The following is a 24,311-nucleotide window of genomic DNA, read 5'->3' as shown; positions in this document are numbered from 1 at the left end:
TGCTACAGACAGAGCAGACTCTCATAGGGGAAGATTAGTTAGGCTCTTGTAGGCTTCTTAGCTTGCTCCTTGCTGATTCTTACTGCTAAAATAGCACCCCACAACAGCTATTTTGAGAGCTAATCTTGTTCTTGTGATCTTTTTTATCTGTGTGTCCCACAGACACTTGTGTTGCATACACAGCCTTGATAATTCATACTGTGTGTGCCACTGCCAGGCCCAGCACATTCAGTGACTACCTGTGTGTGTGACAGGTGCACATTGTAATACCCATTACTGCATATACCTACCTGTTGTTCACAGTTAGAGTTGAGCCGAAATTTTCGTAATTTCGCATTACTATAATTACGCATGCGAAATTTGCGATTACGATGCGAAATTGAAAATACCGTTCAAATCAGAAGGAACTTCATTGGTCTGCTAAGGACCAATGGGGCTCCTTGGAGCCCAAATTCAAAGATGCTTAGAGAGCTCTGAGCTATATAGCTCAGAGCTCTGTCGGGTCTGTGCACGCGCAGACGCGTATGCGGCGGCTGAGCGGCGAGTGACGTCGGGTGCGGCGTAGTTACAATGTAACAAAGTTGTTACATTGTAATAACTTTGTTACATTGTAACTGATAGAACATTTCCGAGGCTATTTCGAGGGATCATTTATTTAAAGGGACAGGTAAGTATTAATGGTTAATTAAGAATATTAAAGGACTTTTTTCGTGGTTATGTTTTTTGTTCAATTAAAATACTTTTTCTAAGTGTTTGTGTGTTTATTTACTTTTAACTCTTAAAGGAAATGGGTAAGGGGTACAAGTACCTCTATACTCATTTCTCCTGGGAGGGGGGGGTGGGCATCTGGGGGACCCCTTTTTAAAGGGGACTCCCAGATTCCACCATGAACCCCCCCCCCCAGGAAATCGCGGCCTCCACCTCCACCGCCCATCGGAGGTGGAGAAGAGCCCCTTGTCCTTGGATTGGACAAGGGCTCGGAGGGGGAGGGGAAAGCTTGGCTGCCCCTCCCCTTCCGAGACCCCCCAATCCATGGACCATGCGGGCTGGTATAGTCAGGGTGCGGAGCCCCACGCGGCCGGTGCTCCGCATTCTGGCTATCCCAGCCTGCATGGGGGACAAGGGGTTAAAGAGGTCTGGGAAGGGGGACCCCACGTCGTTTTTTTTTTATATTTCCCACACTCAGAACGAAGTAAGTAAAACTCTTCCCACTTGGGGGAATCTATGAAAATAATACACTATTGTTACCTGTGCAAAAAAAACGGACATTTTCCGCATTTAAAAGACATTTTTGCCCTTGAAACTTAAAAATCGATTTTCTCAAAAACTATAAGGTCTTTTTGAAAAAAAAAATTTTCCTCTTATTCCCACTGATCCCCTTAATATACCCTAGGAATTTGGTGTTCCTAAACTTTAAGCAGGCTTTGCTATTAACCGTTAAAGTCGGCGGGTTTTTAAATGTATAAATTTTTACTTTGAAACTTTAACATCGATTTTCTCAAAAACTATAAGGTCTTTTTTTAAAAAAATGTTTTCCTCTTATTCCTTCTGATCTCCTTAATATATTCTCCAAATTTGAGGCTCTTAGCATTTAAGGGGGCTTTGCTATTAACCCTTAAAGTCGGCGGCTTTTTTATATTATACGGAGCGTTACGGTTTAACGCGAAATTACGGTAGCGTTTAATGCGAAATTACGGCATGAACAAATACCCATTGTAATGCGAAAATTACGCGCAAAATTACGCTTACGCGAAATTTCGCGAAGTCCTTCTTCTTTACGATTATGTACTTACGGCCATAATCGTAATTACACTAATTACGCGAAATTTCGCGAAATCGTAATTACGTCATTACGCTCATCTCTATTCACAGTGCACCCACCTACTTACGTGAGCTGAGCGCACACAGTGTCACTGTGCCTGTCCGCTACCTGTCTGTATGTGACAGGTGCACATTGTAATACCCATTACTGCATATACCTACCTACCTGTTGTTCACAGTGCACCCACCTACCTACGTGAGTTGAGCGCACGCAGTGTCACTGTGCCTGTCCGCTACCTGTCTGTGTGTGACAGGTGCACATTGTAATACCCATCACTGCATATACCTACCTGTTGTGTTCAGTGCACCCACCTCATCACTGCATATACTTACCTGTTGTTTTCAGTGCACCCACCTCATCACTGCATATACCTACCTGTTGTGTTCAGTACACCCATCTCATCACTGCATATACCTACCTGTTGTGTTCAGTGCACCAACATACCAATGTGAGTGCACGCAATGTGATATACCACTCCGTGCATACCTGTTAACTGCACCTGTGTGACTGCACATTGTATTAGTCAAGTCAGTGCATACCTTTCACTTCATCCCCCCCGATATGGTCAAAACTGACAAAACAGGTAGAAGCAGAGGTAGAGGCATACCCAGAGGAAGGCCACCTGGCAGGTCTGTGCAAGGTCATGGTGATGTGATTTCATGCGGCCCTGGACCAAAGTACAGTGCTCAGGAGAAGGCACGTCCCATCAACTCTCAAGATTGTCAGGACATGGTTGACTATTTAACACCTCATCTTCCGCAGCCACCAGCGCTACTCCAAGTACCACATCCACATTTAACAGTTTGCAGGAGTTATTTGGTGGGGAAATCACTGATGCACAGCCATTATTGTTACAACCAGATGAAGGCGCTAAGCAAGTTACACCACCTCATATGTCTGAGTTAGGCGACACTATGGACGTAACGTGTGCAGAGGAGGATGATGAAGTACCTGCTGTTGGTGCAGTTTTGGAGGTGTCTGAGGCAAACGAAGCTGGGCAGGATGACCAAGCTGGCCAACTTGTGACACCTCCATGGCTTGCAGGCAGGCCTCCTGCCACCTCCTCTCCTTCTGCTACATCCTCTTTGCTATCATCCTCCTCCTCCTCCTTGGCTGAATGGCAGTTCAACTCTACTGGTGCTGCGATCTCCTCTCCAGCTACACAGCCCCATCTCCCCAGGGCCTATGCTGCATGCCAGGTACGACGGTGTCACGCCATCTTAGACATGTCTTTCCTCAAAGTTGAGAGTCACACTGGACCAGCTCTTCTGGCTGCTCTTAACAAACAGGTGGATCAGTGGCTGACCCCACACCAGCTGGAGATTGGCAACGTGGTGTGTGACAACGGCAGAGCAATCTCCTTTCCGATTTGAATTTGGGAAAGCTGACACATGTACCCTGCATGGCACATGTGCACTGAATCTAGTCATTCAAAGATTTGTGTCAAAGTACCCAGGCTTAGAGGATGTCCTGAAGCAGGCCAGGAAGTTGTGTGGGCATTTCAGGCGGTCTTACACGGCCATGGCACGCTTTGTAGACATTCAGCGGAGAAACAACTTGCCGGTGAGACGCTTGATATGTGATAGCCCGGCTCGCTGGAATTCGACCCTGGTCATGTTCTCTCGCCTGCTACAACAGGTGAAAGCCGTTACCCAGTACCTGTACAATTACAGTAAAAGGACACAATCTGGGGAAATGGGGATGTTCTGGCCCAACAACTGGACACTGATGCGAAATGCATGCAGGCTCATGCGGCCGTTTGAGGAGGTGACAAATCTGGTGAGTCGCAGTGAAGGCACCATCAGTGAATTGATCCTGTACGCTTACTTCCTGGAGCGTGCCGTGCGTAGAGTGGTGGATCAAGCTGTGGAGAAGCGTGAAGAGGAACAGTTATGGGAGGAACAGTTGTGGGAGCAATTTTCAACAGAAACAGATGTTTCCTCAACACCTGCGGCAGCACAGAGGGGGGAGGAGGAGGAAGAGTCGTGCGGGGAAAAGGAGTCAGACTGAGATGATGAGGAAGGTTTTTCTTTGGAGGAGGAGGAGGAGGAGGCGGCGACAGAAGAACAACCGCAGCAGGCGTCGCAGGGGGCTTGTGCTGCTCGACGTTCCCGTGGTCTTGTTCGTGGCTGGGGGGAGGAGGAGGACTTACCTGACGTCACTGAGGAAGAGCAAGAAGAGATGGATAGTACGTCTGGATCCAACTTTGTGCAGATGGCGTCTTTCATGCTGTCCAGCCTGTTGAGGGACCCCTGTATAAAAAAATTCAAGGGTAATGAGCTGTACTGGGTGGCCACGCTACTAGACCCTCGGTATAGGCACAAAGTGGTGGACATGTTACCAACTCACCTGAAGGCGGAAAGGATGCAGTACATGCAGAACAAGCTGGTAACTATGCTTTACAATGCGTTTAAGGGTGATGTCACAGCACAACACAATAAAGGTACCACTGCCAGTAATCCTTCTACCATGTCCACGCATGCAAGGGCAGGACGCTCCAGCGATCTCATGGTGATGTCAGACATGCGGACATTCTTTAGTCCAACGCCTCGACTTAGCGCTTCCGGATCAACCCTCCACCGACGTCAGGACCGGCAGGTAGCCAACTACCTGGCCTTAAGTGTGGATGTAGACACTGTAAGCAGCGATGAACCCTTGGGCTACTGGGTGCGCAGGCTTAATCTATGGCCAGAGCTGTCCCAATTTGCCATCCAACTTCTGTCTTGCCCTGCCTCAAGCGTCCTGTCAGAAAAGACCTTCAGTGCAGCTGGAGGCATTGTCACTGAGAAGAGAAGTCGCCTAAGTCACAAAAGTGTTTAGTACCTCACCCTTATCAAAATGAATGAGGCATGGATCCCAGGCTACTGCCCGCCTGAAGACTAAGTCGCTCCCCACACAGCACCTCTGCCCACAGGCCGCTTGACTGCCTTCTCCGCCACCACCAACAGGGTCCAGGATTCCAGGCGGATTCCTGAATTTGTAAGGCCATTGCTAGCAGCAGCTGCTATAATAATTTTTCTAGTGTGTGTACATGCCTGCCTAATTTTTCTGCCTGCAGTGCAGCTGCAACAACAAAACAAAAGGCATGTACATGTGCCCATTCCCCTTCGTGATCATTACCTTGGGGCTTGCGTATCACAATGAAGCAATGACCGCCGGCTATGTGAGTGTCTCGGGGGGTGGAACACCAAAGGTAATAAGGTTGTTGCTTTATTGTGGACAGACCAAATTTGATCAGCTGGACAGTCACTGTTCTGTCATTCAGCTACCTCAGCCCGGCGACCATATGGGCTGGAAAGCCGCCATCACCTGCACTCTCGTCATGGTGCGCACCAGTCCAGACCCGGCCATCACTACACAAACAGCTGTTTGCAGTCACTGCATACCATTCACTGCATCTTTGACTGCACATTGTATTATACCTGGCAGTCAGTGCATACCTTTTACTAGTAGGATGGCAGACTTGCCCTCCATAACAGATTCTCGTTACAGGTAGTACAGTCTATCAGTGTCATCTACAGCAGGGCCTCGAAAGTCCTCCTTTTGATCACTACCTCGGGACATGTATGCCATGCCTGCTGCCTTCCTTGGATGTGTGGTAGCCGTTCCTGCTCCTTTGCCTACAGCATGCCTGCTACCCTCCTTGGATGTGTGGTGGTGGTAGCCGTTTCTTAGGCTCCCACTCCGGACTGGAATCGAACCAGGATTCCCCGGCCATTACCACTGGTCACTCACAATGGCAGACTTGCCCTCCATAAAAGTTTCTCATTGCAGGTACTGAACAGCAAGCAGAACAAGTATTTAAAAAAATAGATGTAAGCTTTAACCTCCCTGCGGTAAGCCCGTGCTGAGCTTTGCTAGCTGCGTGTGCACTCCGATTGCCGCCGCTCCGCGCCAATTAGCCACCGCTAGCCGCGCCGCGTCACCCCCCCCCCCCCAGAAGCCGTTCGCTGCCTGGCCAATCAGTGCCAGGCAGCGCTGAGGGGTGGATCGGGACTCCCTTTGATGTCACGACGTCGATGACGTCAGTGACGTCATCCCGCCCGTCGCCATGGTGACGGGGGAAGCCCTCCAGGAAATCCCGTTCTTTGAACGGGATTTCCTGATCGCAGATCGCCGGAGGCGATCGAAGTGGGTGGGGGGATGCCGCTGCACAGCGGCTATCATGTAGCGAGCCCTAGGCTCGCTACATGATTTTAAAAAAATAAATAAAAAAACTGCTGCGCTGCCCCCTGCCGGTTTTTAATAGACCGCCAGGAGGGTTAACAATGGTAGAGAAAGAACCATTGAAAGTTGATAAGGCAGTCAGACATTACCTGACATCACTGAGTGAGGAAGAGCAATCTTGCTATGGTGCGCACCAGTCCAGCACGGCCGTCACTACGCAAACAGCTGTTTGTGGAGCGTTACACAGTGAGTGTGGTGTGTCAGTGTGAAGCAGAACTCTAATTACACTCCCTGATTGATGTATACACATGCAAGATGTTTTAAAGCACTTTAGGCCTGCATTTTAGCAATCAATGTGATTTCTGCCCCTAAAACGCTGCTTTGTGTCCAATCCAGATTTTTCCCCGGGACTTTTGGCGTCTATCCCACTCCACCATGCTCCCCTCCAGGTGTTAGACCCCCTTGAAACATCTTTTCCCTCACTTTTGTGGCCAGCATAAATGTTTCTAGTTTTCAAAGTTCGCCTCCCCATTGAAGTCTATTGCGGTTCGTGAAAGTTTGCGTGAATCGAAAATCGGAGGTTCGGGCCATCTCTACTGTGCATCAGCTGTGTGTTACATAAAAGGTCAGAACGATGCAGAAAATATATATATACTCACTGGCCACTTTATTAGGTACACCTAGCTAGTACTGGGTTGGTCCTCTATGTGGCTTTGATTCTTTAAAGGCTGATAAATGTATCGCGCACCGACAGCGCGAGTTGTGAAAATGTCACCTAGGAGAAAACTCAGGAGAAAAGTAATTTGCATATGGGCCTAGCGCTCAATCAAATAGAGCATTTTTGGGATGTAGTTTGCATCATGTATGTGCAGCTGACAAAGTCAATATGGACCAAAATCTCTGAGAATTATTACCAACACCTCGTTGAATCTATGCCATGATGAATAAAGACAGCTTTAGAGACAAAGGCCTTGATTCATTAAAGGTGGATCATTCACCAAAGGTGTATCACGCGCTCTTAACTTACGCAAGCTAATCCTAATTGCACAATAGCATGTAGTGTGATCACAATAGTACACTAGCGCAGCCACTACTATGGTGATTAACATAGTAGCGTCATGCTATTGCGCGGCAATTAAGCTACAATTAAGCTACAATTAGGCTACATGCTATTGCGCAGCAATTAAGATTATCTTGCGTAAGTTAAGAGCGTGTGATACATTTGCCGACCTTTAATGAATCAAGACATTTGTCTCTAAAACTGTCTTTATTCATCATGGCATAGATTCAATGAGGTGTTGGTAATATTCCTCAGAGATTTTGGTCCATATTGACTTGATGGCATCATGCAATTACTGAAGATTTGTCAGCTGAACATACATGATGTGAACTACATCCCTTTTTTAGTTATTATTTTTCTGGTAGTCCACATACTGGTAGTCCAGGGCCGGTTCAAGCCATAATGAAATCTTGAGGCAAAAGTAACCTGAGGACCCTGCAGCCCCCTTCCCTACAGATTCACCCGCTAGGCCTCCCGGCCGTCACCTCCCCACCTTCCCCAGATATTCCCAGGGTGCCTGGACTATTTTTGTCAGCAAAGCAATTCACCTGTTCCGGCGTTGCTCCAGTCCATACACTCTCGTCTTCATCCTCACTGGGTCATTGGACAGAGCAGCGTGCCTGGTCTGGTGAGTTGCTATGCTGACAAAAATGGTGCGGGGGGGGCACAAGTCAGGGTGAGATCTGGGGGGGCCTGGGGCAATTGCCTCCTTGCCTCTATGGTAGCTCCCAGGGCCGGCCTTTGACCTTAGTGACCGGAGCGATCGCTCAGGGTGACGTGCCGCCGGCTTCCAGGGGGGCGCTCCTGTCCTGCCGCATTTGTTATTTTGTGCTTCGGGCTCCGGCTGGGTCCAATCTATTGTGTCTCGCTCCGCCCCCTGGTGCCGCTGGGGGTTAAGGGGGCGAAGACCAGCAACTGCTGTGCGCTGCCTCTTGGAGTCAGTGCGAGACTCCGCCCAGCCCCACGATAGGATGGATGGAGTGCTGAGCCTCAGGCTGCTAGAAGCCCGCAGCACGTGTGCCAGCCACCTTGCTCTGCCCTGTGTGACTGTCCTGAGAGTGACATGAGTCCTGGCCATCGTGCTTCCAGAATCCATCCCAGCTGGTACTGAGAAGAGAAGACCAAGTGACCAGCAGCAAGAAAGGCTCCCCATCCCCAACTTACCTACGCTGAGGGGAGGGGGGGGGGATACAATCTGCTGCCTGCATAAATACAGTAAAGGGGATCTGCAACTAGTAGCCTAAGCATATACACTAAGGGGGGATCTGCCTATATATACACTAAAGGGGGGATCTGCCTATATACACTAAGGGGGGATCTGCCTATATATACACTAAAGGTGGATCTGCCTATATACACTAAAGGGGGGATCTGCCTATATACACTAAAGGGGGATCTGCCTATATATACACTAAGGGGGGATTTGCCTATATATACACTAAAGGTGGATCTGCCTATATACACTAAAGGGGGGATCTGCCTATATACACTAAGGGGGGTATCTGCCTAGATATACACTAAGGGGGTGATCTGCCTACAAGACTAGCAGCCTATCTTTACTAAGGGGGGGGACTGCCTATTATAGACAGATCCCCCCCTTAGTGTATATAGGCTGCTAGTCTTGTATATGTAGGCAGATCCCCCTTTAGTGTATATATAGGCAGATCCCCCCTTTAGCGTATATAGGCTACTAGTCTTGCATATGTAGGCAGACCTCCCCCCCCTTTAGTGTATATATAGGCAGATAACCCTTTAGTGTATATAAGCTACTAGTCTTGTATATATAGGCAGATCCCCCCTTTAGTATATAAAGGCAGCATATGGGATCTGCCTACATATACAAGTCTAGTAGCCTATATACACCAAGGGGGGGATTTACCTAAGTGGGGGGGGTGATCTGCCTTGAATGTCTATATACACTAAAGGGCGTATCTGCTGCCTATATACAGTTAGGTGTGTGTGTGTGTGTGTGTGTGTGTGTGTGTGTGTGTGCGTGCGTGTGCGTGCAGGTGTGTGTTTAGGTGTGTGTGTAGGTGTGTGTGTGTGTGTAGGTGTGTGTGTGTGTGTGTGTGTGTGTGTGTGTGTGTGTGTGTGTGTGTGTGTGTGTGTGTGCGTGCGTGTGCGTGCAGGTGTGTGTTTAGGTGTGTGTGTAGGTGTGTGTGTGTGTGTAGGTGTGTGTGTGTGTGTGTGCACGCGCGCGCACGCAAAGAGGATGAATGGGGGGGCACCAAAATCTGGTTACGCTTAGGGCGCTGTGAAACCTAAGGCCGGCCCTGGTTGCGCCGGCTCTGCTTATGCCCCTGGGCTTTGCACACCGATAATTTGCATGTGCAGAACTAAATTTGCATTACTGTAGCCATTACTAGGAATGCAGAAAAGGAAAGAATTTGAAAAGTCCTAATCTTCTTGTACCATGATTTATGTACCCATGCATGCTGCATTTTTTTTTTTTATTCCTAAATTATTTCCCAACTGTGAGATATTGGAGTGTATGCACTAAACTGCACTAAGTAGAATAAAATGCGTTAAGCTTTACCACACAATGAGTAGAGCAGAATGCAATGTATTACGGTCTACTCATCGTGCATAAGACTTAACACATAATTCTGCTTAGTGTCATTTAGTGCATATACCCTATTGGCCTCAATTCACGGAGCATTATCAAACGTTTATCAAACACTTTATCAAACGTTTGATAATTTACTTCATGGGTAAAATCTCACTAAGGTGTTATATATTTGTTGAACATTTTATCGGTAAAACATTCGATAAATATATAACACCTTAGTGAATTCAAAATTAGATTTTACCCATGAGGTAATTTATCAAACGTTTATCAAACGTTTGATAAAGTGTTTGATAAAACTCCGTGAATTGAGGCCATTGTCACCTAGCAACATCTTTTTGAATCAGGCCTCTGACTATGGCAGGGACATTGGAGAGTGCTCCTTGAGGGATAGTTATGGCCGGTTCACACTGTAGCCAAACGGATTCAGTAAAGCGGATCCGGTCTCCACATCACCGGATCCATATGGCTTGGTCCACACTGGCAAACAGATTCATGAAAACGGATCTGATCACCGGTCGATTGGATCCGTTTTCACTCCATTTGCCACAGCAGGTGAGGGTTGGTGCAGCAGCCGGGCGGGTAAGGGAGGGTTAAAAGCTTACCCAGGCATCTTCTTCATTGCAGAAGGGCGGTAGAGGGGGTTTCTTACAGGCTTCCATCTTCTTCCGCGCCATATGGCTACACGCGTCATGTGACTAGTCACATGACGCATGTAGTCACATGATGTGGAAGGAAGCCTGGAAGAAATCCCCTCTACCGCCCGGCTGCAATAGATGCCTGGGTAAGTGTTAACCCTCCCTCACCCACTCGCACGGCTGCGGCACCCTCCCTCACCTGCCCACCCACTCAGGTACGGCCCAATTTGTGTCCCCACATCCCCCCAGGCCCCCACCCCCAGTAGATTTTGCCCTCCGAACAGTCCATTACTTCACTTGTGTGAAAAAACCTTCCATTCTCCCACTGCCCCAATGCAGGGATTCATCTTCCATTTTTGGTCCGCTGGGCTCAAAAATTGGTGCTTCAGCAAAGTTGCATTCCGTTCAGCGGGACATACACAACCGATCCGTACGAAAGGACGCATGTGAACGGTTCCATAGGTCAACATTGGATCCATTTGCATCTGTTCCGCTTCTACAGTATCCGTTCCGTTCCGCTTACAGTCCACTTTTTAACGCTAATGTGAACCGGGCCTTAGTAACATAAATTATTCAGGGTACTCTGCAAAGTGCTGTGGAAAATGTCAGCACTATAAACATGCATAGTAAAAATTAATAATAATTATTAATAATAATTGTACAACAGTATGACTTGTTTTTAACATAGCTCATTGTAACTCAACTTTGGTATGTTATTGCTGCAACACACTGCTCATCTCCTGTCTTGCAGGATGCAATCTACCTTTTATTGGCTAGAATAGGTTGCCCATAAATCCTATTTCTAGCATCATCACACAGCACCTCTGCAGGATAGGACCAATGAGAGCTGCATCCAGGCTGCTGGCTCCACCTGCCAGCTTCATTCCTCACTCAATGGGAATTCTTGAATGAACTCAGGAGGGGGTAAAGCTGCTATACCAGCTTAGAGCAGCAGCAGAGAGTGAGTCTTTACGCGGTCTGTTGCTATAGTGACTTCCAGGAGCTGCCCAGTCTGCTGTGTAGTAGTAACAAAGATTCACTTCTCAGATACTGATGAGGACAACACGGGAAGAAAAGGAGAGGCAGCTGTGTGCAATTATCCACCCTAGCCCCAGGTAAAAAATAAGACAACCTTTTACGTTATTACATGTGGCTATTTTCTAGTGTTCTATGTTGGGATGTCATTGCCATTGCTGACTGATGTTTCAATGTTTTTCTTATCACCATATATATGTGTATCACTATTTAGCACTGTGACGTCCATGTGTGACATTGTTTAACGTTGTAATGTCTCCTCTATCTATTGTACAGCATTGTGTGATATGTTAGTGCTTTGTAAATAAAGTTTATTCATGGCCATGTCAATACTCGCTTTGTCATTACAGAGCGCTATTTCTGCAGCCCTGCTGTAAGAGGCAGCTGAGTGCAGGCAGGTTAGCGGATGGCTCAGGGAGAATACAGATGCTCAGGATGAGCTGAATGTCACATCCTGGAAAGCACAGCACATTGAGCTGTCAGTGTATATTGATCATTTGACATATATATGCATTGAATGTCCTTTAACAGAGGCTAATCAGTGGGGAGGCTATAAAGGTATTAGCATTGTACACACGCTGTTATTGCTCGTACACCCGGCACGTAAGCGGTTTGTGGAAATCTGAATTTTAGACAAGATTCTTTACCATATAACGTTTTCTTGAACAAAGGAAGCTCTGTGCGCTCGCTGCTGCCACACTCCCTGAAAGATTATTGCCTTCATTATTTCCAGCACAAAGGAAGATTTACTAAATCAGAGACCTTTATTTATGCTTGTGCAGTAAAGCGAACAGGAAGTGAGAATAGCCATTGTCTAAACCAGTGATTGTGTTGTGCTGGTAATTCTTCTGTTTTGTGAGATAAGAGAGGACAGTAGTCTCATGAGCAGGCATAGTGCTGGAAGGAAAGCGGCACTAAGTGTATGCAAACACAATTACAGCTGCTTAGAACAGTAATAATACCATCATCATTACCAACATTCATAACCACTGCTTCTACTATGGCAATCAAGTACGCCGAGAGCTGAACCGTATCACAAGTTCGGTGGTTTAAAATTTCTTTCAGATTTATTACAGAAAAAATAATTCTAATTTTATTGGCTAACTAAATGTACTAATTCTCTTCTTTGGATAACACTGCATTTGTAAATATATATATATAGTAGCATGCATCTATAAATATAGTTAGCCAATAAAATGTATCACCTGCTACAACTATAACTTCCTTCTGCTTATGTCCATGGCCACCAGGGTACCACATAATGCCACTACATATTTACTGGGTATCAGCATTTATGTAATCAATTCATCAATGTGTCTAGAAAGTTTCCCCTAGCAATCGCCTAATGCAAACCCATGTGATAGTCATTTTTCATTAATTGTGATTGTGATTATGCATATATCCTTGACCACTTAAACGCAATCGCAATTCAAATTGTTTCAAAAAGCGATTGCGCTTCACAAAAAGAAATGAATCATGAAAATGGAAAATACTTTCCGTGATTCCAATAACAAAGTAGCAACCCAAGCAATTTAAAAATCACTAGCGTTTTTGCGATTTGGATCGAATTGCTCAGTGGAAAAGAGCCCTTAGGCTACTTATACATTGCACTCATAGGGCTTGATTCACAAAGCGGTGCTAACTGTTAGCATGCCTGTGAAAACCCCCTTAGCACGTCTAAACGAGCTTTTCGCGCACAAAACTTTATGCGCACAAAACTTTATGCGCATAAAACTTTACTGCACAGAGTTCCGGGGCGCTCCGCGCGAAGTGCCCATTAAAGCCTATGGGACTTAGCGCGCGCATAGGATTTTGCGTGCGTAAAACTTTACGCACAAAACTTTGCGTGTGATCTGATTGAGAAATCTGGTGCTAACCTACCTAGCACCCTTGTTAGCACGTCTAAAGACTTTAGACGTGCTAAGTAGGTTAGCACCGCTTTGTGAATCAAGCCCATAGGGGTTGACTATGAGTGCAATGTATACTCTGCTCTGATACTCTGATAAGGCGAGTTAACTTTGATAAGGTGTGATATCTTTGATAAGGTGTGCTATTTGTCATAGCACGGTTTAGTGAATCAACCCCACTGTGTTGTGTTGCATTGCAACAGACAATATAATCGCGACATGAATAGACTGTAATGGTATGTACAGTATACATTCACAAGTAATGCGGGGTGGAATCCATGTGTTTCTGGACGATGTACGCTGTAATGGTTGCAGTGTAAACATACATAATGGACTGTATGGTCACACTGTGTGCGGTACGCATGATACAAATTATCTACGCAGTTGGGTTGTGATCAAGTTTTTTAGGATGCGCAACACAATGGTCATAGTGTGAACGTAACTTTATTGATAGAAATGCAGCGTCCAATGATATCTGCCTTGCCATCAATAACATTTCTCATCAATTATGACTTAATATTATTACATTTGAACTCAGGCGTATTGGTTAACCAAAGTTATTTTCAGTTTTATGTAGCTGGTTAATGTAATATAGTGATATGATAATGAAGTAGTACTTTATATAGGAACCCTAGGGTTCCTGAGTGGAGTATGTAAGTGGAGTGGCTGGATAGTGTACTGGTTAAAGAGATACTGAAGCGGAAAAAAAATGATGATATAATGATTTGTATGTGTAGTACAGGTAAGAAAAGAAGCATTAGCAGCAAAGACACAAGTCTAAAGGTCTGTACACACGCCGGACTGGAGGCAACGACGGGTCCGTCGTCACCTCCCGCTGGGTGGGCGTTCCAACGACAGTCCGGCGTGTGTACAGTCTGTCTGCAGATTGATACGGCTGTTTCTGAGCGATCCGCCCGGCGGATCGCTCAGAAACAGCCGTATCAGTCCGCCGACAGACTGTACACACGCCGGACTGTCGTTGGAACGCCCACCCAGCGGGAGGTGACGACGGACCCGTCGTTGCCTCCAGTCCGGCATGTGTACGGACCTTAATATTGTTTCCAGTAAAGGAAGAGCTAAGAAACTCCAGTTGTTATCTATGCAAATTAGCCATTGAGCTCCACGACTTTCAAAGTCTCAGAGAACTCTGCCAGAAACTTGAGATAATAAGCTTTAAAAGACAATTTATCTTCTTTTCCCTCTGCAGGGAAGATTTTCCAGAGCAGGCTAGTGAACTTTTGAACCCATTTAGAATGCTGAGTAGTGTCTAAACTGCAAATATTAGAGAATTATGCAATGTTATAAAAAACACTATATAACGGAAAATAAAAATATTAGAATATTTTCTTTGCTACTAAAATTCTAGTAATTATCCGTATTATACAACCAATTCATTATATCATAATTTTTTTTTCATTTCAGTGTCTCTTTAGGGGCACTGCCTTTGACATGGGAGACCAGGGTTCAAATCCTGGCTAGGGTCAGTACTTATTCAGTAAGGAGTTCTCAAGGCAAGACTCCCTAACACTGCAGTGTGGCCTCTTGAGCACGTCCCAGTGGCTGCAGCTCTTGAGCGCTTTGAGTCCAACAGGAGAAAAGCGCTATATAAATGTTCCGATTATTATTATTATCTTTCTCTTTTCTTTCCTCTTTCTGCTTTTTTTCTGCTTTTTATTCTTTTATTTTGGGGTTATGGGTAATGGGCGGGAGGGTCCGAAATTCTATATAGGGGCTCGGCAGCCAAGCTGGGCTGTTGTGCCTCTTTGGTTCACGGGAGAGGTGGTTCCTCTCTAGTTGTCATTTGTATGCCAGTTCTTCATGACGTCAGGTTTTGTGTTGTTGTGGTGGTATCTTTATTGCATTCTCTTCTGGTTTAATTGTCATGATGTCCTGTCAAATTGTGAACACTGGACCCTCTTTTGTTTGTTTTGTGCTCATTTTAAAACAAAAAACCTCAATAAAAGTGTTTGACATAGAAAAATCTCTTGCAGTGTGAACAAGCCCTTAGACATTTTATTGGAATAGAAATTAGATTCAATATAGACATAAAATCCAACGTAAATCTGTTGAAAATCAGGGCCCCACTGGTCAATTTTAGTACTGTTCAAACATTTACCGACACGTTTAGAAGTCTGAGTTTGGGGTAAGGGTCAGATCTCCATTGCATGGAGAATTTACTGACATCTCAAGGAATATTGACTTGTGCGCAATGGTATCCAGGTAAATGATCAATATCAATTAGATGTCAATTGTTTACCTGAGCAAATTACATATCTGATAATGTTTGGCAGTGTTAAAGAGGAACTTTACCGAAAGATAGTAGTAGGGGAAGAATAAATGAATACATTTCAAAGTGAGGATTTGAAAAAAAGAATAGAATACAGATCAAGAAATGATTGGCTCTCGCTGTGTAATTTGTTCATGTTGTTTTATCCACCTGCAGTCGGATTCTTGCAGTTCATCATCTTTACTGCTGGCAGACAAAAAAAAACAGCACCTATTGCCATAATCTTTAAAACACATCTACAGTACAAAGTGATAGGCTAAAAGGTTGATATATATATATATATATATATATATATATATACATATATATATATATATAACAGACAGGTCAAAAAGGATAAATTAAGTAGGCACAATGGTGCTGATTTATCAAAGCTACTGCAAATAAAAGTGATGTTGTTCAGACCCATACATACGATTAGATTAAAGTCAGTTGAGGTGGCCGATAACGGCCGCATGAATTCACAACAAAAGTTGTTTAGCTAATACCTTTAATGACTAACTGTACAAGATTCCCTTAAAAGCTTTTGAATCTTGAAGTTTCTTCTTCAGACATGGTATTGAACTGGATCAGAACTGTTACATATCTTGTTTTCCTACGGTTCTGATCCAGTTTTGAAAGGAAAAGCCTCACTTCGATGCAGAGTGTTCACAGGTGGAGCACACTCACATGTCTACTAGCAGGCTTCTTCCGCTCTGCTTGTCTCCATCACTGATGACCACCTGTTCTTTATGAGCTGACAGCATGTTACGTGAGTACTTACATGCCGTTGTGTCATGGAGAGCAGGGGTCGGCTCAGAGAGTGGAGACAGAAGTATACAGTAGGGAGCACACCAGTGGACAGGTGAGTACACTTCGCCATGAACTCTGCAGATGCCCCAGAGGAGCACTGTTAGATGGGGAAAGACCTGGGGGTCCGTCATCAAGCCCTGCTGTGGTGGTTTCATAGATTTTTAATAGATTTCAAACTGAAGTCTATTAAAACTCTACTTGCAGTGTGTGGCAGGAATAGACCCCCTCTCCGGTGTATGGACACCTTTAGCCTGACATGAAAAACAGGTACAGTGAAATGATTAATTGTATTTGTTTTGTGAATCAACCTTTCTAAGACTTGCACACAGATCTGTAGCATAACATATGTCTGGTAGCATAGTTACGTTTTATTATCCAGAAGATTGCAGCAGCCACAATGCACGTATATGGAGCATCAAGTTGCTGCTGGTGTGACATGGTTTTACCAACTCCATTGAATTGCTTGAGCAGCACGTCTGCTGAAGATTAGCTGGAGAATGATGCGTTTCTGCTACACGTTTCTGTGTGGTCCATCATAGCACAGAATAAGCAGTGGCTCAGCAATAAGATATGCAGAGGTTGCAACCAGAGATGGTCATTGAGATGCAAATCATTCTAGCATACATGACCATTTCAGCTATTCATATGCAGCTTGGAATCAGGCCAATCAAATGCTCGTCCCATAGCTTTTTCATTTGCCCAGTTCCAAGCTGCAAACAATTTCCAAACTGGAACTGTTCATATCTCGCTAGCCACATATAGTTGCCACCACACCTGAGCCTCTTCAGTCACTGCATTATCCCTTTATTGGTACCATGGTGCTAATGATTTCCTCTGTACATTTAATTCTGAATTATTATTAGGAGGTATATACGCTCTACTATCATTGATGTCATTACTTATGCTACATTTGATTGCCATTTCCTAGTATGTTGGGTGTTCCCTAGCAACTCTTTAGTATTTGAGCACTCTGGAAAATGATTTTCCAGAGTGCTCAAATACTAAAGAGTTGCTAGGGAACACCTGCTAGGGAACACTGTTATAAACCGCCTCTAGTAACAGCAGTGTGCTTGAACTTCCACTCATTCTCCCCCTACCCCTTCCAAAGGGCAGTACATACTGATAGGTAGAGCCTCAAGCATCAGTTTTGAACAAGGAAAGGTTGTCTGAAATGGTGGACGATCATTATAGGACAACTGAACTGGGGGTGATATGGAGGCTGCCATATTTATTTATTTTTTAAAACAATATCAGCTGCCTGGTAGACCTGCTGCTCTGTTTTTCTGGAGCAGTGACTGAATAACATCAGGAAAAAGCATGCAGCTAATCTCCTCAGATCTGACAATAATGTCAGAAACATCTGATCGGGAGCATGCTTGTTCAGGGGTTATGGCTAAAAGTATTAGAGGCAGAAGATCAGAAGGATAGCCAGGCAACGAGTATTGCTTAAAGTGGACCCGAATTTCGGTCCTCTCTGCTCTAAAAGATATGCAACGGCATAATAACCTTTAACCTCTTGACGACCAGCTAACGCCGATTGGCGTAAACTGGTCGTCTGCGGGTTACCATGGAAACGGCTGCTCAATCGAGTGGCCTTTCCATGTCAGTTCACGGAGGGTGTCTCCGTGAACAGCCAGGGAGCCGCCGATCGCGGCTCGCCGGCAAAATGTAAACACGCGGGGAAGAAATCCCCGCTGTTTACATCATACGGCGCTGCTGCGCAGCAGCGCCGTAAGGCAGATTGGCGATCCCCGGCCTCTGATTGGCCGGGGATCGCCGTCATTTGATAGGCTGAAGCCTATCCTACAATGCGCAGGACGGATATCCGTCCTGCGCAGCTCAGAGGGGAAGGGAGAGGGAGGGAGAGGGACGGAGCGCTGAGAACGCTGCGGAGGGGGGCTTTGAAGAGCCCCCCCCCGCAAAGCACAGCAAGCCGGTGGCGATCAGACCCCCCAGGAGGACATCCCCCTAGTGGGGAAAAAAGGGGGTAAGTCTGATCGCCCTGGCTCTATCCCGATCTGTGCTGCGGGCTGGAGAGCCCACGCAGCACAGATCATAGGAAAAGCCACTGGTCGTCAAGTGGTTATATTAAAAAAATGTCTTTGTTACAGCTGATACAAATCCTACAATACATCTGCAGTGTTTCTACTTACTGCTTTCATGGAAGCAGACATCTTGTTAACATTATTAGTTTTCAAATGAGCTTATATGCAATGGCAGTCAGCTGACACAGGGGAGAGATCAAATTACAACTTGAGATTGGAAACAGATAAGGGGACTTAGACTGACAAACTCCCTAAACACATACAGGGTGCATTTCTCTATGTTTTCCTTCTGTGCTGTGCAAGAGTTTAGGTCCACTTTAAAAGGAAATAAATATGGCAGCCTCCATATCCCTGTAACTTCAGTTGTCCCTTAAGGAGAACTATGACTACAAATGTGTATAAGCCTTTACAGGCAGGTTAGCGTTTCTCCTGTTTTCTTACAGTGGGAGCAATGGGAATAAGCAAGCGAAACAACAATCACATCTGTGTTAGTCCCTATATAGCGCAGGTCCCATAACTGCTGCTATGTAAATGAAGTCTCTACAGAATAGTTGTGAATTTTGCCTGGATACAGATTCAACACTAGGTATATTGGTAACACATTGAGGTGTGATGTGTAATCCTGCTGTGAATAATAAATCCCCAACATGCTTCTTTTATATATATTTACAACAAGAAGAAGTAGCAATTTAGCAAATGCCAAACTTAAAAACCCAAGTAGGGGAGGTCAGCAAGGATCCATGCGCAGAGTATGCTACAACTGTCAACAAAAACACCTCCTCATACTTTGCCTGTATTTTTTGTGTTAACAACTGAAGCAGACACTTCCCTTGTGGATAATTGGATAGTTGGATGTTTCAAATGAACACAAAGTTTGTTTTACTTTGCTGAAACACTTTCGTAATAAGTCATCCTCAAGAGTGATTAAAAACTCTGAGTGATTAATACCCTAACCTCTGCCAATACAATACAAGCTCAGTAGAGAGACAAATGACATGGATTCCATGCTCACACTAGAAAATTGCTTTGCTAAAGGGCTGAACATCTACTCCCCTCAGTTCACGCTTATGATAATGACATTGATACTGACAAAGACTACTGCATTTCCTTTTCTCTACAAGCAGCTGTATAAAAGGTAAAACACTGGAAGATCAATGGTATGACCTGGTTTGAAGGTCGTCTGATGCAAAAAAATAAATATCTACGAATACCTCATGACATCATCATCACAACTGTCCCTCTTTGGGAGCCCTTTCCCTCTGTTCCTCTTTCCTCCTCATTAGTGGCGTAGCTAGAAACCTCTGGGCCCCGATGCGGAATCTGGATGTGCCCCCCCGGCAACAACCCCCCCCCCCCCCCACACACACACACACAACACCCGACGCACACACATATCCGAATCCCTATAGCTGTGCATGGCATGGCTATAGCAATGCAGCTTTGCAGCAGCATAGGTGCCACGTTCAATTTGCAGACATACTCAGCGCCCAGAGGAAATAGGGCAATTAGTAGCAAGATGCCTTTAATTAGATAGATTACTATCAGTATAGGCATAGAATAAAGATGCATACACACATTCAATTTTGATTGGTTCCACTGCATGTAGTATGAGGGCCAAGAGACTTTGAATACTGTGAACAGAGCTGGGCTCTCATAATACCTAGAAGTAGTAAAATTGGCTATTCAAAATTGTATGTGTGTACCAGGCTTTGCAGCTAATACTGTACATACAATACAGCTGGTTTACAATCAGTACAGGCACAGAGCAACAGCTTATACTGTACATACTGAAGGTAACAGATTAGCACACACTGCAGCTAGTTTTCAATCAGTACAGGCACAGAGCAACACCTTATACTGTACATACTGGAGGTAGCAGGGATCAGCACACACTGCAGCTAGTTTACTGTCAGTACAGGCACAGAGAAACACCTTATACTGTACATACAGGAGGTAACTGTGAGAAAACGCGGAAAAGCCGCCGCGTGTGCTGAAAGCAAGGCGGCTGATTCCGCGTCCAAGCTGGCGGTTTGTACGCAGCAGCGTGCCTTTGGAGTGGCTGGGTCTGTTAGTCCACATAGATGGATGAAGAGCTACTCGCGCGCGGGCCAGAAGTCAGGACCTTTATACCAGCAGGGGAAGTGTCAGCTGATCAGGACGATCAGCTGATTCCTGCTGGACGCATGATTGGCTGAGTGGCTCGGGCGGGGCAGCAGAGTTCAGCTACTATATATTCTGCTTGCTTGTCAGTTGCTGGTTGTCTGCCATTGCAAACACTTACGTGGAAGCATTCAGACCTTAGTCAGATCCTACAGTGTGGTTGAACCAGGAAGGACCTGGGAATCCACACTGAGCTAGAATACTTTCTCTTGCTTATTCTATGTTATGCTTTAGACCAGTTCCAGGGTGTTGTGACTACGGACCTCACACCCAAGACTAGGATACTGTGTCAGGTCTATGTTTTGCTTTAGACCAGTTCCAGGGTGTTGTGACTACAGACCTCACACCCAAGACTAGGATACTGTGTCAGTTCTATGTTATGCTTTAGACCAGTTCCAGGGTGTTGTGACTATGGACCTCACACCCAAGACTAGGATACTGTGTCAGTTCTATGTTATGCTTTAGACCAGTTCCAGGGTGTAAAGACCACGGACCTCACACCCAAGGCTAGGGAACTGTATTATCATTTGTGTTATACTTCAGGCTAGTTCTAGGGTGTAGAGAACACGGACCTCACACCCAGACTAGGCTTTGTTTGATATATGTTACTACCTTGGGGACTATCTCTACCCCCTTAAGAGATAGTCTCCTGACCTGCTAGTGACATCCACCCTTCAGGTGTCACTCCCGCTCAGGTTCCTCCTACCTTCAGCCTGACTCCACCCCTTGGAGAATCTCAGGCTGTTGGAAGGTTCCTGTGTCCTCAAAAAGCAGTAAACCAGGCTGCTTCTGATCACCTGCTCGGCAGGTGCATTACTCAAAGTATTACTGTTACACCAAACACTCACATACCTTAGGTGTCCAGAGGTTAGCAATATATCTGTATTATCGGTGATTCTGCAGATCATCAATAATCAGGTATATATCTGCATTCTTGGTGATACTGCAGATCACCAATAATCAGATTCTCTCTGCGTGCTGACACCAATCGTTACAGTAACATATCAGCTAACACTGCAGCTAGTTTACTATCAGTACAGGCACAGAGTAACAGCTTATAATGTACATGCTGGAGGCAGCAGAGATCACCACACACTGCAGTTAGTTTACCATCAGTACAGGCACAGAGTAACAGCTTATACTGTACATACTGGAGGTAGAAGAGATCAGTACACACTGCAGCTAGTTTACTATCAGTACAGGCACAGAGTGACAGCTTATACTGTACATGCTGGAGGCAGCAGAGATCAGCACATTGCAGCTAGTTTACTATCAGTACAGGCACAGAGTAATAGCTTATACTGTACATACTGGAGGCAGCAGGGATCAGCACACGCTGGAGCTAGTTTACTATCAGTACAGGCACAGAGTAACAGCTTATACTGTACATACTGGAGGTAGCAGGGTTTAGCACATGCTGCAGCTAGTTTACTATCAGTACAGGCACAGAGTAACAGCTTATACTGTACATACTGGAGGTAGAAGAGATCACCACACGCTGCAGTTAGTTTACCATCAGTACAGGCACAGAGTAACAGCTTATACTGTACATACTGGAGGTAGAAGAGATCAGTACACACTGCAGCTAGTTTACCATCAGTACAGGCACAGAGTAACAGCTTATACTGTACACGCTGGAGGTAGCAGAGATCAGCACACACTGCCGCTAGTTTACTAGCAGTACAGGAACAGAACAACAGCTTAAACTGTACACGCTGGAGGTAGCAGAGATCAGCACACACTGCCACTAGTTTACTAGCAGTACAGGAACAGAATAACAGCTTATACTGTACACATTGAAAGTAGCAGAGATCAGCCCGAACCTAGTGCTGGGAATACACAGCTCGATTCTGAGCTGATAAGATGGCTCGATAGATAATTTCCGACATGTCCGATCGTTTGGCCGCTCGATTCTGCATTGAGGACAATGGAAAAAGATAAGAAAAACAAGCGGAAATAAGAGAATCGCCCACAGATTTGAGTGGCAAAAACGATTGGGCGCAGAATCGAGCCCCAGAATCAACCCGTGTATTCCCAGCATAAGGCCCGGCTCACACTTACGTTTAAAAACTTTGCTGCCAACACGCACATATATATACACACACACACACACACTGCTGCTGACTGACACGCACGCACGCACGCACGCACACACCTTAGCACTGGGTCACAAAGCTGACTGGTAATACCAATTTGTATTATACAAACATGCCTAATTAAACTTCACACTTAAATAGGATAATAATACAAGTGCTTAACCACTCCAGAATACTAAAAACACTGCAATAAAATGCTACATTATAAGGCCTCTTGCACACTGCATGCATTTCAGATTCCGATTCCGCTTTTTAATCTGTTTTTACATCCGATTCCGATTCAGATTTTTAATCTTAACTGCATGCTGCGTTTTTTGATCCGTTTTTCTGTTGAATGTATTCAAGGAAAATCGGAAACGGAATCGGAATCGGAATCGGAAACGGAATCGGAATCGGAATCGGAAAACGGATTTGCAGTGTGCAGGGAGCCTAAAGCATAAATTCCCTGGACAGATTATAGGACCAACACAACAAACATACCCAGGCAATCATACATTTACAAGTGCCAGGCTAACTGATCAACTGTTGGAGGGCCCCATGATGTTCACTACAGAAGTATTCAATACAGGAGTCCAACCAAAGGCAAATAAAAGACAGAGCTGCACAGTTCATAGGAGAGACACAGGCAATTACGGGTTAATCTCACCACTCCAGCGGCAGCCCAGGATCAAATCATTCTAGATAACAATCTCCACTTCCGCTATTCATGTTACAGCTTCAGTGTGTTCTTTCATCCACACTGCTAGTAGTCAAACATCGCGCGGGCACATCACGTGGTGGGAAGTCAGCCCCACGCAGAGATACACTATCCTCCTCCTCCTCCTGCAAGCATGCAGGGGTCGATCTTCTATCCACTTAGCTGTCTGTTTACAGAGACCTGCAGCTTTCATCCTCCAAGTGCCTGACCGGCTGTCCATAGCCACTCAGGATGTAGAAATGATGAAGGGCGGCCGCTATCTCGTACAAAACGGCCACTGCCAGCGCAAGGCATATATTTCCGGGCAGGGGTGAGCCCGGGGTGCCTGGCACCTGGGTGCAAGATTTTCTCTGGCGCCTATGGGAGTGGTTAAATTAACCGCGCCCAACCACATAACCACACCCATGTCCTGCCTAATCACACCCACACCTTCCACCTCTTTACGCATGCATGTGATACCCCATTCCTACCCCTCTTCCATTGGCTTGCTCCTGGCTGGCTTTGGCTGCCTGCGAGTCTGCTAGTCTCTGGACTGCGCAGGCTGAGAGGTTCTGCGAGTGTGACGCAGTCACACACTGCGTATTTATGGCTGCCTGCGGCCACCCTACTCTCGCTCGCTGTCGTCGGCTTCTCCCCCCGCCAAACCTAAGAGTGAGGTGGGCTGCCTGTATCTTTCCCGTTGCACTGCGCAGCCTGCCAGTGTTGCCAACCTTTCATGTTATTTTTTACTGACAAATACCTAAAAATTTACTGATAAAGATTATTTTTACTGACAAATTTTCCCCACTAAATGCACATAAGAGACAGCCTTTCATCAGTAAATGCACATAATAAGAGACAGCTTTTCCCCAGTAAATGCACATAATAAGAGACCGCATTTCACCAGTAAATGCACATAATAAGAGACCGCTTTTCACCAGTAAATGCACATAATAAGAAACCGCTTTTCACCAGCAAATGCACATAATAAGAGACAGCTCTTCACCAGTAAATGCACATAATGAGAGACAGCTTTTCACCAGTAAATGCACATAATGAG

At 45.5% G+C, this 24,311-nt stretch overlaps 2 protein-coding genes across 5 annotated transcripts in view; one reads left to right on the top strand and one right to left on the bottom strand.

Moving 5' to 3' along the window:
- The window catches only part of LOC137517650 (uncharacterized), a 57,195-nt gene extending 46,053 nt beyond the window's left edge, over nt 1-11,142 (bottom strand). For 3 of the 4 annotated variants that reach the window (XM_068234642.1, XM_068234646.1, XM_068234645.1), the window contains exon 1: nt 11,017-11,142. The gene's annotated coding sequence lies outside the window, so the exon portion shown is untranslated. Of the gene's footprint in view, nt 1-3,974; nt 4,005-11,016 lie in introns of those variants that run through there. The other variant, XM_068234643.1, reaches the window with a different exon arrangement.
- Nucleotides 11,143-11,273: 131 nt separating this feature from the next.
- The window catches only part of RNF182 (ring finger protein 182), a 100,801-nt gene continuing 87,763 nt past the window's right edge, over nt 11,274-24,311 (top strand). The window contains exon 1 of the mRNA XM_068236926.1: nt 11,274-11,368. The gene's annotated coding sequence lies outside the window, so the exon portion shown is untranslated. The remainder of the gene's footprint in view (nt 11,369-24,311) is intronic.

The sequence above is a fragment of the Hyperolius riggenbachi genome, chromosome 5 (assembly GCF_040937935.1).
Source record: "Hyperolius riggenbachi isolate aHypRig1 chromosome 5, aHypRig1.pri, whole genome shotgun sequence".
Classification (NCBI taxonomy): Eukaryota; Metazoa; Chordata; class Amphibia; order Anura; family Hyperoliidae; genus Hyperolius; species Hyperolius riggenbachi.
Note: the sequence above shows the minus strand (reverse complement) of the source record. Positions and strands in the feature narration are given on the sequence as shown.